Below are 13,476 nucleotides of genomic sequence, written 5' to 3'. Positions count from 1 at the left end.
CAACCATGTGAAATCAATGGGTTTTGTCAAGCCCTGTTCAAAGCTGAAAAGCAGCCATTTTTGTATATCTTAATATGGTATTACAGTTCAGCAAGGGAGGAAGTGGTGTTTGAAGACTGGAGTGGAGACCTTTTCAAATCATATTTACCTGTCCACTTTTTTTTAAAGGTGTCAAGGTTCCTCCCCCACTCTGAACTCTAGGGTACAGATGTGGGGACCTGCATGAAAAACCTCCTAAGCTTATCTTTACCAGCTTAGGTCAAAACTTCCCCAAGGTAACAAATATTACCCCCGTTATCCTTGGAATGGCCGCTACCACCACCAAACTAATACTGGTTACTGGGGAAGAGCTGTTTGGACGCGTCCTTCCCCCCAAAATACTTCCCAAAACCTTGCACCCCACTTCCTGGACAAGGTTTGGTAAAAAGCCTCACCAATTTGCCTAGGTGACTACAGACCCAGACCCTTGGATCTTAAGAACAATGAACAATCCTCCCAACACTTGCACTCCCCCTTTCCTGGGAAATGTTGGATAAAAAGCCTCACCAATTTGCCTAGGTGACCACAGACCCAAACCCTTGGATCTGAGAACAATGAAAAAGCATTCAGTGTTTTACAAGAAGACTTTTAATAAAAAATAGAAGTAAATAGAAATAAAGAAATCCCCCCTGTAAAATCAGGATGGTATATATCTTACAGGGTAATTAGATTCAAAAACATAGAGAACCCCTCTAGGCAAAACCTTAAGTTACAAAAAAGATACACAGACAGAAATAGTTATTCTATTCAGCACAATTCTTTTCTCAGCCATTTAAAGAAATCATAATCTAACACATACCTAGCTAGATTACTTACTAAAAGTTCTAAGACTCCATTCCTGTTCTGTCCCCGGCCAAGACGACTACAGACAGACACACACCCTTTGTTTCTCTCCCTCCTCCCAGCTTTTGAAAGTATCTTGTCTCCTCATTGGTCATTTTGGTCAGGTGCCAGCGAGGTTACCTTTAGCTTCTTAACCCTTTACAGGTGAGAGGAGCTTTCCCCTGGCCAGGAGGGATTTCAAAGGGGTTTACCCTTCCCTTTATATTTATGACACGCCCCCCAAATCTCAGCTAGGGTGAAACACTGGCTGGGATTTCTTCCTGGAGCTCTAGGAAAACAGAGTTAATAAGACACATGCATCTCTAAATATACTACCAAGTACATAAAGACTAACAATATTTTCCACATCTCAAGGACGATTTTAACCAGTTGATTCTGGGAAATTTTCACGGGAGAGTGCATCAGCTACTTTATTAGAAGCTCCTGAGATGTGTTGGATGTCGAAATCAAAATCTTGGAGAGCTAAACTCCACCGAAGAAGTTTTCTGTTAGTTTCTTTGATGGTGTGAAGCCACTTTAGTGCAGCATGGTCGGTTTGCAGGTGGAAACGCCGTCCCCAAACATATGGGCGTAGCTTTTCCAGAGCGTAGACAATGGCATAACATTCTTTTTCAGTGACTGACCAGTTGCTTTCCCTCTCAGACAGTTTTTTGCTGAGAAACACTACAGGGTGGAATTCTTGATCAGGTCCTTTCTGCATTAAAACTGCTCCCACACCACGCTCGGATGCATCTGTGGTTACTAGGAACGGTTTGTCAAAGTCTGGGGCCCTTAGTACAGGGTCAGACATGAGTGTCGCTTTAAGCTTGTTAAAGGCCTTCTGACACTTTCCGGTCCACTGAACAGCATTTGGCTGTTTCTTTTTGGTTAGGTCTGTCAGTGGGGCAGCGATTTGGCTGTAGTGCGGTACAAATCGTCTGTAATAACCGGCCAAGCCTAAGAAGGATTGAACCTGTTTCTTTGACTTTGGGACAGGCCACTTTTGGATAGCATCCACTTTGGCCTGTAGGGGGCTGATAGTTCCTTGACCCACCTGGTGTCCAAGGTAAGTCACTCTGTTTAGGCCTATTTGACACTTCTTAGCCTTAACAGTTAGTCCTGCCTCCCTTATGCGCTCAAGGACTTTTTGTAGATGTTCCAGGTGGTCTGCCCAGGAATCCGAAAATATGGCCACATCGTCAAGGTAGGCGACTGCATATTCTCCTAATCCCGCTAGGAGACCATCTACAAGTCTTTGGAAAGTGGCGGGTGCATTTCGCAGCCCGAAAGGGAGTACATTAAATTCATACAGCCCGAGATGTGTGATGAAGGCTGACCTTTCCTTGGCAGATTCATCTAGCGGTACCTGCCAGTACCCCTTGGTTAAGTCCAAGGTAGAGATGAACTGGGCCCTTCCCAGTTTCTCTAATAGTTCATCTGTGCGTGGCATTGGATAATTGTCTGGGCGAGTTACAGCATTTAGCTGACGGTAGTCCACGCAAAAACGTATTTCCCCATCTGGTTTGGGAACTAGAACCACTGGAGATGCCCATGCACTTTCAGAGGGGCGGATTACACCCATCTGTAACATATCCTGGATCTCCCGTTCTATAGCAGTTTTAGCTTGAGGAGACACCCGGTAAGGTTGGACCCTAATTGGGTGAGCATTACCTGTGTCAATGGAGTGGTATGCCCGTTCAGTCAGTCCTGGGGTGGCTGAGAACGTTGGCGCGTAGCTAGTGCACAGCTCCTGGATCTGCTGTCGCTGCATACGCCCAAGGGTCATGGAGAGGTTCACCTCTTCCACACCACCAGCACATTTCCCTTCGTAGTAGACACCTTCAGGCCACTCAGCGTCGTCTCCTCCCTGGGCTGTAAACTGACAAACCTTTAATTCTCTGGAATAAAAGGGCTTTAGAGAATTAATATGATACATCTTAGGCTTTCGGTTGGAGGTGGGGAATGCTATGAGATAATTAACAGCTCCCAGGCGCTCCTGGACCACGAATGGCCCTTCCCACGATGCTTCCATTTTATGGGCCTGGAGCGCCTTTAAGACCATGACCTGGTCTCCTACTTTGAAGGAACGCTCTCTGGCATGTTTATCATACCAGGCTTTTTGCTCTTTTTGAGCATCCTGTAAGTTTTCTCTAGCAAGGGCTAAAGAGGTTCGGAGGGTGTTTTGTAGGTTGGTTACAAAGTCCAGAATGTTAGTTCCTGGAGAAGGTGTAAATCCCTCCCATTGCTGCTTCACCAACTGCAATGGCCCCTTAACCTCACGGCCATATACAAGTTCAAATGGAGAAAACCCTAAACTGGGATGTGGTACAGCTCTGTAGGCAAAGAGCAACTGCTGCAATACTAGGTCCCAATCATTGGAGTGCTCATTTACGAATTTACGTATCATGGCCCCCAAAGTTCCATTAAACTTCTCCACCATGCCATTTGTTTGATGATGGTAAGGAGTGGCAACCAAGTGATTTACCCCATGAGCTTCCCAAAGGTTTTTCATAGTTCCTGCCAGGAAATTAGTCCCTGCATCTGTGAGGATGTCGGAGGGCCAACCTACCCTGGCAAAAATGTCTGCTAGTGCCTGGCACACACTTTTAGCCCTGGTGTTGCTTAGAGCTACTGCTTCCGGCCATCGGGTGGCAAAATCCATGAAAGTCAGTATGTACTGCTTTCCTCTGGGTGTCTTTTTCGGAAAAGGACCCAGAATATCCACAGCTACTCGCTGAAATGGAACTTCAATGATGGGGAGTGGCTGGAGAGGAGCTTTGACCTGGTCTTGGGGTTTTCCCACTCTTTGGCACACCTCACAAGACTGGACATAGGTAGAAACATCCTTGCCCATTCCCTCCCAGTGGAATGACCCCCCCAAACGGTCTTTGGTCCTGTTCACCCCAGCATGGCCACTAGGGTGATCATGGGCTAAGCTCAAGAGCTTGGCCCGGTATTTAGTTGGAACTACCAACTGTCTCTGAGGATGCCAGTCTTCCTGGTGTCCCCCAGAAAGAGTTTCCTTGTATAAAAGTCCTCTTTCTACAACAAACCTGGATCGATTAGAAGAGCTGAGAGGCGGTGGGTTGCTCCGTGCCGCCGTCCAAGCTCTCTGGAGGCTTTCATCTGCTTCCTGTTCGGTCTGGAACTGTTCCCTTGATGCTGGAGACATCAGTTCCTCATTGGATTGGGGACATAGGCTTGGTCCCTCTGGAAGCGATATAGGGGATGGAGCTGTTTCTGTTGACTGTGAACCGCTCTCCGCTGGTGCACTATGTTGGGATTCAGGCTCCGGCTGAGCCTCTTGTGTAGGGTTATCGGCTGCTGCCAGTTCAGGTTCGGTGGGGCCCTCTGGTGTTGAGGTTGCAAGTACTGGATTCAGTGCTGGCACGGGGTCTGGTGTTGGTTGTTTGGCTGGTTCCGGTTCTGGGACTGGTTCCGTCTGGGTCTCTGGGACTGGATCCACTACTGCTGTTGCAGACATTGGCCTGGGGTCCAGGTCCATCACCTCTGACTGGGTCCTGATAGAAGTTTCCGGAACAGAGCTAGGCCTCACGGCTTGTTTAGCCTGGTTGCGGGTGACCATTCCCACCCTCTTGGCCTGCTTCACATGATTGGCCAAGTCTTCCCCCAACAGCATGGAGATGGGATAATCATCATAGACTGCAAAAGTCCACATTCCTGACCAGCCCTTGTACTGGACAGGCAACTTGGCTGTAGGCAAATTGAAAGAGTTGGACTTGAAGGGTTGAATCGTCACTTGGATCTCTGGGTTGATTAAATTGGGGTCCACTAAGGAAGCATGGATAGCTGACACTTGTGCTCCGGTGTCCCTCCACACGGTGACCTTCTTCCCACCCACACTCACAGTTTCCCTCCGCTCCAAGGGTATCTGGGAGGTATCTGGGCCTGTGGACCTCTGGTGTGATTCCGGTGCAATGAACTGTAACCTGTTGGGGTTCTTGGGGCAGTTGGCCTTTACATGCCCCAGCTCGTTACATTTAAAACATCGTCCAGCTGACGGGTCACCGGGGCGAGGTGGGTTGCTGGAGAACGGGGTGGTGGGACGATAAGGGGTCTGGAGGGTTCTTTGGGAGGTAGGTGGGGCTTTGGGCGGCCCCCGGTAATAGGGTGTGGTCTGGGGTGGTCCCTTCTGGTCTCCGCTCCAACTGCGACCAGTTTTCTTCTTCTCTGCCACCTCCACCCATCTGGCTCCAATCTCTCCTGCCTCAATTACAGTTTTGGGTTTCCCATCTCGGATGTATCTTTCTATTTCCTCAGGAACACCCTCTAAGAATTGTTCCATTTGCATTAGGAAGGGCAAATTTACTGGAGATTCAACACTTGCTCCTGATATCCAGGCATCCCAATGTTTTACAATGTGGTAGGCATGTCGGGTAAATGACATGTCTGGTTTCCACCTTAGGGCTCTGAACCTCCGACGAGACTGCTCGGGTGTTATCCCCATTCTGACTCTCGCCTTGGATTTAAACAGTTCATACTTGTTCATGTGTTCTTTAGGCATTTCAGCTGCCACCTCAGCTAAGGGTCCACTGAGCTGCGGCCTCAGCTCTACCATGTATTGGTCAGTAGAGATGTTGTACCCAAGGCAGGCCCTTTCGAAGTTTTCTAAGAAGGCCTCAGTATCATCACCTGCCTTGTAGGTGGGGAACTTTCTGGGATGGGAAGTGGTACCTGGAGAAGGATTGCTAGGGTTTGTTGGTATATTCTGCTGGGCCTTTATCCTCTCCATCTCCTCCACATGCTTCCTTGCCTCCATTTCCCTCTTGTGGGCAGCCTCCTGTACCTCCTTCTCCAGCCGCATGAGTTCTATCTGTCTTTCATGTTCCCTTTGTTTTTCCTCAGCCTGAAATTTGGCTAATTCCAGCTGTAGTCGAGCTGAGGATTTGGCCATTCTAACCTCTCTGTTTTTAACTAACTTTACACCCGAGGTTTAGAAATAAACAAACAAAACTTGGCTGTAAACTTTTGCTGTGCTGGAATAGAGTACCTATTCTCTGATAGTGATTGTCAGCCTACAGAAAAAGACAATTCCCTTGTCTCTGCTCTGGGCCCAAATTAAAGCAAAAAACCTCCAACTACTTGGAAACCTGCTTACCCAGCCCAAAGAAAAAAAAATTTCTTTTCAAACCTGTGCTCCTTGTAAAACAAACAAAAAAAAAATCAAAATCCTAAAAAAAAAACCCTGCCACTTTTGTCTCCAGGCAAATGGGTAGAGCACACACCCCCTATTTACTTTTAGGAAGAAAAGAAAAAAAAAAAACCTCTGGGTTGGAAGACTGTGAATTTCCCTGCAGGAGTTAAGTACCCTGCCTCCAGGCAAGAAAACCTGCAATTCACAAGATAATCCCCTTTTGTCTCTGCTTGGCCACAAAGCAGAGAGAAACCAAGCTGCTTTCAGTTTCAAAGCTGCCTTCTGGACTTCCTAAAAATTCCTTTTTAAAATCTGTATTTCTAGTTCAAAAAATCTCAACTGGATCTCAAAATGATTTCAGGTTAATCCCACCACTGTGCCACCATGTCAAGGTTCCTCCCCCACTCTGAACTCTAGGGTACAGATGTGGGGACCTGCATGAAAAACCTCCTAAGCTTATCTTTACCAGCTTAGGTCAAAACTTCCCCAAGGTAACAAATATTACCCCCGTTATCCTTGGAATGGCCGCTACCACCACCAAACTAATACTGGTTACTGGGGAAGAGCTGTTTGGACGCGTCCTTCCCCCCAAAATACTTCCCAAAACCTTGCACCCCACTTCCTGGACAAGGTTTGGTAAAAAGCCTCACCAATTTGCCTAGGTGACTACAGACCCAGACCCTTGGATCTTAAGAACAATGAACAATCCTCCCAACACTTGCACTCCCCCTTTCCTGGGAAATGTTGGATAAAAAGCCTCACCAATTTGCCTAGGTGACCACAGACCCAAACCCTTGGATCTGAGAACAATGAAAAAGCATTCAGTGTTTTACAAGAAGACTTTTAATAAAAAATAGAAGTAAATAGAAATAAAGAAATCCCCCCTGTAAAATCAGGATGGTATATATCTTACAGGGTAATTAGATTCAAAAACATAGAGAACCCCTCTAGGCAAAACCTTAAGTTACAAAAAAGATACACAGACAGAAATAGTTATTCTATTCAGCACAATTCTTTTCTCAGCCATTTAAAGAAATCATAATCTAACACATACCTAGCTAGATTACTTACTAAAAGTTCTAAGACTCCATTCCTGTTCTGTCCCCGGCCAAGACGACTACAGACAGACACACACCCTTTGTTTCTCTCCCTCCTCCCAGCTTTTGAAAGTATCTTGTCTCCTCATTGGTCATTTTGGTCAGGTGCCAGCGAGGTTACCTTTAGCTTCTTAACCCTTTACAGGTGAGAGGAGCTTTCCCCTGGCCAGGAGGGATTTCAAAGGGGTTTACCCTTCCCTTTATATTTATGACAAAAGGCATGAGGAGATGACAATCTGCCAGGGAGGAAGATGCTTGAGCAGGCTTCCCAGATTAACAGAAAGAGGATGGACTTTTTCATTGCTCTAATTTGTCAGAAAAATATTGGCTAGTTCTCTAGGAAACTAAGCATGAAGTTCATCACTAATGTGGCCCTCTGGTTGTTGGGTTTGGCCATGCTTGCATGAGGTAGGACAAAAAGGAGGGTGGGAGTGGGTCAGGAACATGAAAATGTGTGGAAAAGATAGGAGGAGAAATGAAAGGGTGCAAATAATTTCATTTCACATATTAGGCCTGGGTCTCAGCTGGCTTGTAGTGGTGTAAGCCACGAATAGCTCAATTAAACTGGTGTGAGAGAAGAATTATACCACCTCTAAGTTAAAAATTCATTCTTTTCCTGAAGCTTTAAAATTCTGTCTTTCAGGAAGCAAGGAACTCAATGTTACACAATAGAATTCACCCTGAAGAGCATGCAGCATTTCCAAGCTCCAGGACCCCAGTGAAATATGTAGACTATAAAATAAAAATACAAAAGGAATTATAAATAAGGATTTAATTCTGGATCTTTTTGAGACACACAAAGCAGTTAAGAAAACTACTGAACAAGCAAAGTATGATTTGACATCTTAAAGGACTCTTTTTTTAAAAAATGGAGTTTGCCTGTTTTTCTAAAAGATATTCTCTACAAATTTTTTGTGAGGAAATTCTATGGCCTGTTAAGACAGGAGGTCAAACTAGATGATCACAATGGTCCCTTCTGACCCTGAAATCTTCAATCTATGAAAGCACTCAAGTAATGTGTTAAAAACTCATAAGATTATACATAATTTGTCTTCCCATAGCACCTAAGAGCCCTAGTTATGGTCAAGGACCGCATTATGCTAAGCACTGTACAAACACAGAGCAAACAGATGGTCCCCTGCCCCAAAGAGATTACACTCGAGGTGTGGCAGATGTGATTCATGCTTTCTAAGTCTCCCATCAGTCACAGGAATATATAACACAAGAAACAACAGATGGATACAGACAGAAAGACAGGGGAGCACGAGAAGAGAGTGAGACAGTACTAGTCAGCATGATAGGCAGTGGTCTCAGCACACCCACTGCCTAAGTGTCGTCAGGATTTTTTGTTGTTGTTGGCATTGTGGCAAAGGAGAGTTTTAAGGAGGAATCTGAAAGTGGATAAAGAGGTAGCTTTACAGAGGCTTATGAGGAGCTCCTCCACAGTGTGAGGTGCAGCTTCCATGTAGTTCTTTCTCTTATTAATGAAGGTGCATGAGTTTGTGGCAGTTGTTCACTCTAGAAATTTCTATTCCGTGACTCAAAATCTGTGGTGACTTTAATCCTTTTGTTTTACTCCTAGTGTTGCTGACTTACCTTTTCTGTTAGTATCCTAGCAACCATGTCTGATTTTCCTTTCGCCTATACTATAAAGGCTAGGTGGGGATGCTGGGAGAGACTGGCTTAAGAGATGAAACAAACTGACAGAAGAGCATTTCTTAAAGATGCAGGTTTCCTTTAACCGCATTCTGGCAATTCCTAACAGGGGCAGTATGGGCAGGGAAGGTAAGGATGACAAGTGGAATAATAATTTACAGATTTGGATAGCTATGAACCATTTGAATAAGGGCAAAAGCACTGCAAATTAATATCTCAGAATTAGAAAGCTTTGCATATTATTTATCATAGAAAGATTGTACGACAAGCCATGTACTGAAGTATTTGGCAAAATTGAAAATGTACAAGAAACTAAAGGTGAGCCAATAGAGTTCACTCACCTTTTCAAAGATATTTGTAAACCAAAGCTGTTATTATTAAAGCCTGGGTTACTTTTGGTGTTGATTTTCTTTGTGGTTCCAATAAGCCTTATATAAATAATCCAACATTTAGAGGCATTTTACACACACATACAGAGTTCTATTCGCAAGTCTCATTTCCAGCTGTGCAGACACTAGGTGCTGTCAGCCTAAGTTAGATTTCACCTTATAGGCTGTCACCATCACTTTAGCCTGAAGCAAAACACACAGCACAGTTATTAAAATTGCCTCAGCCTATCTGAATTAGGAGCACTTGCTTGTGACTTCCTGCAAGTCTCTTATACAAAAGCAGCTCAATGAGATGCAGGATATGTTTAGCCATTTACAATATCTTAACTAAGCACTTAAACCAAAACTCAGACTTAGATACTCAGTGAAAAACAAACATGTCTTGGTGCTTATGCAGGCACGCTCCTAATCAGAGCTTTTGCCTGAGAAAAAAGCTGCAGGATCAGACTCATGCAATAGCATAGCCAGTTCTAGGGCAATTTGATGTTAGGTGCTAAGTTACATTTTTGCTGTAATACATACAGTCATCATGGTGAGCTTTTAACAGGGATATCTGCCTAACTGGACTATATGACTGAGAACAGCTTTCCTGAAGTGTTCCTAATAGGCTTTAAAATCTCATTTTACTAGGACATCTCCAAAACTCTGAACTGCAAAATGGGAATGGCTGGAAGCTTACTTTTTACTCTCTCTATGTGCAACTGAGGTAGAATTAAAGTGCCAGTTCAGTTTTTGAAGGTCTTGAAATGACAGGTTGTATAATTTCTCTTTAAGTAGCATTTTAAAAATTCTATGTTTTAGTTTAAAACTAAAAGTCTTAATACATTTCTATTGGGGAATTCATCCCTGGGGCTAGAGGTAGCACCAACCATCTGACCGCTTGAGTCTTACTACATCCCTCAAAGTAAAAATCATCTATTATTCAAAGTAAGGGGGGAAATGCACCATATATTAATAAGTTACTCAAGAAGCAATCCAAATACACTAATCTATGATGAATATTGCTAATTTACTGCTACTGTGTCAAATCCTGGTGTCCATAATTCGAGAAGGATGTTGATATATTAGGGTAAGATCAGAGAAGCAGGGGTTCACAGGGGTTCTCAAACTTCATTGCACTGTGTCCGCCTTCTGATAATAAAAATTACTACAGGAGCCCAGGTGGGGGCGGGGACCGAAGTCTGAGCCGGCCCAAGCTCCGCCACCCCATGTGAGGGGAGGGGCAAAGCCAAAGCCTTTCCGTCCCAGGTGGTGGGGGAACAAAGCCCAAGCCCAAGGGCCTCAGCCCCAGACAGGGGGCCTGTAACCTGAGCCCTGCTGCCCAGGACTAAAGCCAGGCAGTCTACGCCAGCCCTGGCGACCCCATTAAAACAGGGTCACAACCCACACTTGGGGTCCTGACCCACTGTTTGAAAACCTCTGCAAAGAGGTGACTCGATTACAGTCTGTAAGTACAAATATTTGATAATGAGCTCTTCAATATAGCAGAGAATGATATAATATAATCCAATAGCTGGAAAATAAGGCACATATTTTTAATATTTGAGGGTAATTAACCACTGGGTACTAAGGGTTGTAGTGGATTTTCCATCACTGGCCATTTTAAAATCAAGATTGGATGTTTTTCTCAAAGATATGCTCCAGGAATTACTTTGGGGAAGTTCTGTGGCCTGTGTTATACAGGAGGTCAAACTAGAAGATCACAGTGGTCCCTACTGGCCTTGGAATGTATGAATCTTTCTGAAAAACAAAGACAACATGTAGGCAAATTAGCCACCAGAGGGAGCCTTCATTGCTTGTGCATGCTACAGCAATTTGGATATTGGCTAAAAAGTGAATTAGCTGCTTCACTGCTAAATTCAGAGACTAGATGTATTCAGCAGAAGTCCATCTCCTGTGTGGCTTTGATGCTAATTGGATTTCAGCACAGAAATGTATATAACTATTCCAGCAGCACCTGGATTATATATTTAGCAAAGACTTCAAACAAAGTGTGGTCCTTAATTCATAATCACCATAAACAAGTTCTTACTATGGTCTACTTTTTCCAGTGAAAAGGGTTCTTAATGTTCTATAGCAAGTGACATTATATTTTATAGACAAAACCAACTGTGGCAAGAAGTTAATCATTCTTGCATGCAAGGAAAAAATAGGTCTTGTTTTAATCAAAGGGGTGCTGCAATACAATTTGAACTCACAGGCCTCTTATTATTTAATTAATCTAGTAGCCCACAATTTGTCTGATTTGCAGCTAAGGAAATTGACAACTATTCAGTTATATACTAAAAGAATCACAGAAAGGCAAGAAAAACATAATGAAAATGTAAGGATACCAGACTTTATGTATTGTGAGTACTACAGAATTCAAATAATTATGTATCCCTCAGTTCAGTCTGTGGACCTGAAATCAAATCCATGACTGAGGGACACTCCCAGCATACACATGCCCTGGAAAATGCAAACAGCTTGATAATCCACAGGATTTCCCTCAAATCTAGGGATATCAGAAGAATGTACAGGTCACTCCCCAGGTAGTGCTATGGTTTTCCACACACGAGACTACAGGTACCCTAACCCAGCAAGCTCAAAGTCTGAATGGTCACTCTCTCCACTCCCAAATACTTTTTTCTCTTACCTGAACAGGCATGTGGTAGCCCATGGATGCCAATGAAAAGAGCCAGATTTTACCATATGTATTCTTTGTTTAATACAAAAACCTGTGCAGAAGAGGTGCCATAGCAGGAATTTTCCGATATTGGGTGCTACACAAATCTTCTGCAGTTTGTAGAAGTATAACAACTACAAAAATTCTGCATTGTGAGGCTAGAGGCACTAATTCAGCAAAGCACTTCAGCACATTTAACTTTAACCACATGAGTAGTCCCGTTGAAGTCAGTGAGCAGGTTTGTACAGAAGCACACAAGTAATGTAGGGTCAGTGCTTGATTTTGTCATAACAACATGCCATGCTGCATTTTAAATTTAGTCCTGTGAAGTGGATTATAATTTGGCTTGGAAGGGTTTGAGTTTTTATCAGTAAATATTGGGTAAATGTTGATTTCACCATACACACACAAACCAATGAAAAATATTTCCACGGATAATCAAAATTTAGAGACAGCCAAAGAAAGAAAAATGCTGGCTTGCGAACTTATTAGAGTTTGATTTAAGGATATTTACTTAGTGCATTTGATCGTGTATTAATATTACCTGTTGTAGTTATTTAAAAAATAAAAATTGCATTGTGCCTAGCCTAATGGTTGAAGTTTTACTTGTAGGTATATGGCTTTAGGTCATCATGAGCCCACGGAATTCAGTAAGGACAAAATGGGGCCCTTTAGTCATATACGTAGTAATAGGAGTGTACAGGGTTCCATTTTTACATCTGATTGTTTTTTTAATAAGGCCTTTGATGTGCAGCTGTATTGCTCAAGGAGCCAATTGCCGGCTGAAGAAAAGCTCTAACAGCAGAACCAGCATCTACCAATTGAAATACTATAAGAAAAAATGTTCAGCTCATAAATCACTGTCTGGTGCAAACAGCGTGTGAAAGAGCAAGCACAAATGCCTCAGAACCTGCGTACACAGCCCAAGTAAGTACCATGTGGGCACCATTTTCAAAGGGGTCTCTAGCTTCTGTCTAGATGTTTGCCGAAATATTCTGTCTAGATTTTTACACCACAGGCCTTACTGTAGTACCCTTTGAATAGCTAACTAGCCAGCTTAGAAATATAGGGCAGACTGTGGCTGGCTCTTGGATGGGTGCACAAGTGTGGGCGCAGGGGGTCAAGAGGCTGTGCAGGAGCCACCCCCAATTTCAGGTGTTCCTTAGTGTCCCCAGCTCCCTGCTGGCACTCACATGGGTGCAAGTCACCCAAGAAGGTGAAGAGGATGCCCATCACCAGAGCCAAGAGGCTGTGGAAGGTAATATACACACTGCGTCGTTCTGAAGGGTGTCACAGCATCCCTGCTCCCCAGGAGCTCCAACAGGGATTATACTTTCTGGAGCAGAGCAGCTCTGCAGCAGAGCCAGTACGGGCCTGTTCCCTTAGAGGCCTAGCTAGTATGAGTAAGAAACATAGGCTTCCTGAATCATCGCACTATAGGGAAACGCTACTTGATACAAAGTTAAATTTAACATAATCAGGGTTTCTGCTGTGGTTAGCAGATTCAGCTAACTTACAAATCACACCTATTAGTTACCTCTTTCTAATAGCACGCGCCTGAGCTTTCCTCTCACACAACATAAGGCTTCCGTGCCTCGGAGGACTTCAGCTGGGACTCTCTGCAGATACCTGTAACTTAAATGAAAAGAAACT

General features: G+C 44.0%; 1 long non-coding RNA gene across 1 annotated transcript in view; it reads left to right on the top strand.

Moving 5' to 3' along the window:
• The window catches only part of LOC311523202, a 66,541-nt gene that overhangs the window by 44,465 nt on the left and 8,600 nt on the right, over window positions 1-13,476 (top strand). Inside the window, exon 3 of the long non-coding RNA XR_014712291.1 lies at window positions 12,563-12,750. This is a non-coding gene — a long non-coding RNA (uncharacterized lncRNA). The remainder of the gene's footprint in view (window positions 1-12,562; window positions 12,751-13,476) is intronic.

Source organism: Lepidochelys olivacea, assembly GCF_965140295.1.
Source record: "Lepidochelys olivacea isolate rLepOli2 genome assembly, chromosome: 7".
NCBI lineage: Eukaryota > Metazoa > Chordata > Testudines > Cheloniidae > Lepidochelys > Lepidochelys olivacea.
This window is presented reverse-complemented; position numbering and strand designations above follow the sequence as displayed.